The 5,141-nt window shown below is 42.4% G+C and overlaps 1 long non-coding RNA gene across 2 annotated transcripts; it reads right to left on the reverse strand.

The window, feature by feature from the left end:
- Positions 1 to 302: 302 nt before the first annotated feature.
- On the reverse strand, positions 303 to 3,638 carry LOC121921784. 2 transcript variants are annotated; one of them, XR_006102048.1, is made up of 3 exons: positions 3,507 to 3,638; positions 2,582 to 2,871; positions 303 to 448 (listed from the first exon to the last, which is right to left on the reverse strand). It is a non-coding gene; the product is annotated as an uncharacterized LOC121921784 (long non-coding RNA). The 2 variants fall into 2 exon arrangements; XR_006102049.1 differs by lacking the exon at positions 3,507 to 3,638 and adding an exon at positions 3,030 to 3,077.
- Between the last annotated feature and the right edge of the window lie 1,503 nt (positions 3,639 to 5,141).

Consider the following 5,141-nt stretch of genomic DNA (forward strand, 5'->3'; position numbering starts at 1 on the left):
CCATGACAAATCCCTTACTTCAAATTAGTAAAAAGGCAGTAAAGCAACAGGGAAAAAAACCTCCCTGAATCTCCAAAGAAAGAAACTATCAAAAGGAACTGGCATGGGGGACACAAGCAATATCTCTTATAAAAGTCTCATCACACAGACCTTTAAAAACTGTATTAATGGTAAAGCAATGTCCCTATACAAATTAAGCAGAGGAAGAGTACGGGACCAAGAAAATGAGAATATGAGAAAGAGAGAAAGAGAGAGAGGGAGGGAGAGAGGGAGGGAGAGAGAAGGCTGTTGGTGTAGAACTGTTACTTACAGGTGTAGGTCATTTCAAAGCTGTCACTAATATTCACAATATCAATCTGGGGAGCCAGCTTGGGGGGCTCTGTGAACTGAGACAATGCAAACATAAACGCTGCATGTTCCTGGGATTGCTGCGTAGGAAATAATCCCCCTGAGAAAGAAAAGAAAGAAGGATATGGAAAACAAATCAGAATGACTGTGACATTCTAGAACTCAACTTCGCTATGTAGTTCTAGTTCGACTCTACTTTGTTCCTTCCATGGCCAAAAACTTTTCCAAAAAACAAACACATGGCTCCTGAAGGACATCTGAAGAAGGAAGACCTGTTGTACCTTTAAGAATAAAAAATATATTTTGGCCTTTTGATCATTACATAATGCCAAATATCCAAGATTACCAGTACGTTTTATAGCCATGCAAGAAGATTAGATTGGGGCTGGGAGCTTAGGGGGTATGTCTATGTATGTTTGTTTAGAATCTTCTTGGGCCTCTTTTTTTGACAGTACATAAAGTGTTAAAAATGGGCCCTGCCAAGGAAAAAGATTAATATCTCCTCCCCTCCTCTGTCCAAAGGGGTTTCATTTTCCTCCCCATTTCCTTTATAAGATCTGAATTGTCTCCCTTTTCCACACTGAGATGATGTTTACTCAACAAGTTGTCGTTGAACTAAATGACAACTGAGAAAGGAACACAAACCTGCCATTATTCAAGAACACCTAATCTTGGACATGGGAAGGGGTAGGGACTGGTCAAATTATTATTACAAAAGGAAATATGTTATCATGTGCAGCATGGTATGTCCTATATAATAAGGGATATCTGTTAAAAAATTAGAATTAGATAACATGGTTTTTCAGAAATCTGACTACTATGTGGTCTGCTTCTTGAATGAAAGTAGTTACTGGTCTTAGAAACACAGCCTACTACAATGTGATAATGAAGTGCTTAAAATATTACTACCAAGGTATTGTGCTTCTGATTGATATTTATTGCATCAAAATGTGTCCTTATACCTTTAAATCCAGTTTGTAAAACACTTTTGGTTGTTATGTTGGTACATTTGGATTTGACAGCAAGGCAAAAGGTGTTTTATTTCCCCTGGGTACAGATGTGAAATGGGTCAAAAATAGAGTAAACACTGAGATAAAATGAAATGATGACGATGATGATGATGATGATGATGATGATGATGATGATTTTGTTACCACTAGTGTTCATCATTTTCTATTATGTTTTGGAAAAGCAAGAAATCAGACTAATTAAAGGCAGTCCATCACCAAGCAGGAGAACTGACATGTTCAACAATGTGCCCAGTTCTTGCTGCTGTGCAAAGAAACAGAGCATGTGTGCCAAAAATAAAATAAAATAACAATACAAATCACACTTGGATGTGTTGCCAAGGAAGGTGTGAGAAATGACAGCCTGCTCATTTTCCAGGTTCACCTTTTGTTTCAATGTGAGACATAGAAGAAATCTGGAAAACAAGGATGCTGGCAGGCAAGGGAACGTCAAACTGCAATAAAAGCACAGATCCTGCAAGGGGGGGTTAGCCTGGGAGTTGGGTTTTATTGCTTCCTTTCCCTTTCCTCGCTCCACAAGGATGACAAGGAGCCAGCAATTGGGACAGCAAAGAGAAAGGAGGCAGAAAGCGCTGGGATTCGGAAGCCAAATACTGCCCACTGTGTACATGGGGGGAAGCTGCAGGAGGGCTGAATTAGTGAGGGGATGGGGCAACTGAAAATGAGAGGAATGTATTGTGAGTGCTGGGAGCAGGGGAATCATGCAATGGAAAGAGGATGAATGCAATGTCTTCCTAGCATAGCTCAGCTTTTGTTTAGCAGAAGCAACAACAAAGGCTAGAGAGAGAGAAAGAGAAAGCAACCTGATTTCTCTGGCAGGAATCAGGCTCTTCATACAGACTGACTTAAGAAAACACAGTTCCACCCTTTAACAAAATTTGGGGGGAGAAAATGCAAAGTGGTTTCCAGCGCAATCTTCCTTCCAATGAATATGGACTCCTGAGTGGAGGTGGACAGAGTGATCACTTGGTTTTGGAAGCACTTTGAGTGCAGGCATGGTCCCCAGGCACCCCAAAAGCAATAGGAACAGGTGAACCCCACATCATCTATATGAACTGAATATTCATCAGACCCAGACCCAGATGCCTTCTTTCACAAGTGGTGACAAAGGATGGCTCATATCTCTCTCTCTAACACACACACACACACACACACACACACACACACACACACACAATACAGGAAAGGAACAATTTCCCACTTACCGATCTGGATGTTGCTGGGGAAATTGACCCCCAACACTGCCCCTAGGAAACTGGTGCAGAAGAAGGCAAAAATGTGCTGCATATTCCCTTTTGCATTGGCGTGAAAGAAGCCCAGGTCCAAGCATAGATTTGGTATTTTCTCCTGCTGCTGTTGTTTTCTTTTTCTTTTTCCTCCCCTCTTTTTGTTTTTGTTCCTCTCTTCCTTCTACGATGCTGCCTCTTTCTTTCTCTTGGAATCCAGTGCTTAGATCGCTGCCTTAACACCAACTGACAGCAGGATTAACTGAGCACTGAGAGAGAGAGAGAGAGAGAGAGAGACTGAGAGAAGGAGAGAGAGGGAGAGAGAGAACCCCCTCTCCCTCATGCACTTACATGCACACACACACAGTCACACGGTGTGCGTGCACCTCTCTTTCTCTCTTAAACACATACACAGAGTGCTCCCTACCATCAAGCACATTCCCTTCAAATTGTTGCATCTCACCACCAGCTTAGAAAACAGTTGCTCCCCTCCTCCCACATTGAGCTGTCACTTTCCCTAAGGTCCCTTTCTTCCCCATGTGCTATCAGCAACTCCCATAAAAGTGATCACCCCCAGCACCCCTGTGCAACACACATTCCTTGGACAGTTCCTAGAGAAACCAGGAATCCAGCTGTCAACCTCTAAGTGGCAAACACCTGCTGAGGAAGCCCTCTGCTCTTCAGTCACAGATCAATAGGTCTTCCAGTAGGTTAGGGTTCCTTGGCTCTTGAGACCCAAAAGGGGTGTTGCTAGCTTAGTGTCACTCACCCTGGAACAGCCTCAATCATTATAACCATGATGGGGGAAGAAAAACACAAATCAGGTCCTAAAGAGTGCAGAGACAGAACAGAAGACAAATAAGGGTGGAGAGGGGGATGAAGCTCTGAAGAGCAAGAAAAGAACCTGCTTGGCTTCTTTCTTCCTCTGCCCATAATTAACCTTCTCCTCCCATGTTGGTTTCTTCAAAGTCCGTTTCTTTTTTTATTTGTCCTCATTGTGAAGGAGTCCAGGGTGTGTGGGGCTAAGTATAAAGGCCAGGAGAACACATCCACTAGGTGTAACAATAATGGTTGTGGCCGGGTGTGTGTGAAAGAGAACCTAGGGGTACTGCCAATGGTGTTGGTGAGTAGGAGGGGAGACAATTTGTAAGGATTGTCTCAGAGGTTCAGTCTGTGATGCAGTTAACAGCTTTTTCTTCCCACTCTCCCCATCTCTTTTGGGATTAAGAAACATTTAGAGCACAGGCGTTTATTTTGTCAATGCAAATCCAGAGTGAAGAAAGATGCCACTGTTCAATTATTGTTGTTTGTACACTACAGGAGGAACCAGAATTCTTATGCAAGAGAAGGATCCTTCTAGCAGTCCAGTCCTACAATCACTTGAAAAATGCTGTGGTTGCATTGGTCTCTTTAGAATTTTGGCTTCTGTATGTCTGATTCTTCTTCTTAAAACCAGGGCATATGGCATCATTTGAAATTGTAGACCAAAAAAAAAGAGGGGAGGGGGAATGGACAGAAACACATAGACCATTTCCCAAAATTTTCAAAGAACCCAACATGGGGGGATGCAAGCAGAGGCAGGGCTGTTCAGACTGGCATGGGCTTAATCTGTGGAGGGCCGAGTCATCAAGGAAATGTAGCAAGTTGCAATGCTTCTCTGAGTTTCTCCCGCATACTTGAATGACTCCCATTAACAGTTAAGGGCGAAGTGAAGTGCTGTTCAAAGAAACATGCTTGCACTGAAGGTAAAATGGACCTTCCCATTGATGGCCTGACCTCACTGGCAGGAATCCCCCCCCCCCGCCTGTGTGTATGCATGTATGAGCTATATGATTTGTCTCTGTGTGGACAATGCATAAAATGCACTATTTCCATGTCAGTATATCTCTACAATAGGAAATGATGCCTTCTGTTCCTGAGGCCCATTTAATGACATGTAATTCTTAGGCATGTCTTAGGCATGTCTTTCTTAAGATGCACAACTCCTATGGGTCATTTTCCATTCTTTTTTAAAAATAATCTTTATTAACATATGTTTACATTATAAAACAAACACTATACTTCTTTCCAGCCATTTCCAACTGAATCTTCTCCCTCCTCCTCCCCCCCACACTGAGCTCACTTGTTGTTACTGTTGTTTTCCATTCTGATAGTGACACTTCCTCCTGGTAATGCCACACCCTCCTGATGTCTACTTGGCAGTCATTCAGAGTAGAGTATACAAAGGAGTTATCCCTGCTGTATGGAATATTTGAGTTCAACATGCTTCAATCGCCCTTAGCTTCTGACACATGTGGAAGACATATTTATTTGAGAAAGCCTTCACTATAAATCCAACTCAAATCTATTTCTTGCTCCTCAAAAAGTGTTGCAGTCATTGTATTTCTTGCACTTCAGAAAGTGTTGTGATCTTTCAATTTGTGTCTTGTGTATATTGCACAGTTTATTGGTGTACAGCATGTTGACATTTTTGGATGTATGTAAATGCCTGGACATAAATAAATGGGTTGTAACCGGTGTGAAGGAAGAACAGGGCAGC

Source organism: Sceloporus undulatus, chromosome 2, assembly GCF_019175285.1.
Source record: "Sceloporus undulatus isolate JIND9_A2432 ecotype Alabama chromosome 2, SceUnd_v1.1, whole genome shotgun sequence".
In the NCBI taxonomy this organism is placed as follows: Eukaryota; Metazoa; Chordata; class Lepidosauria; order Squamata; family Phrynosomatidae; genus Sceloporus; species Sceloporus undulatus.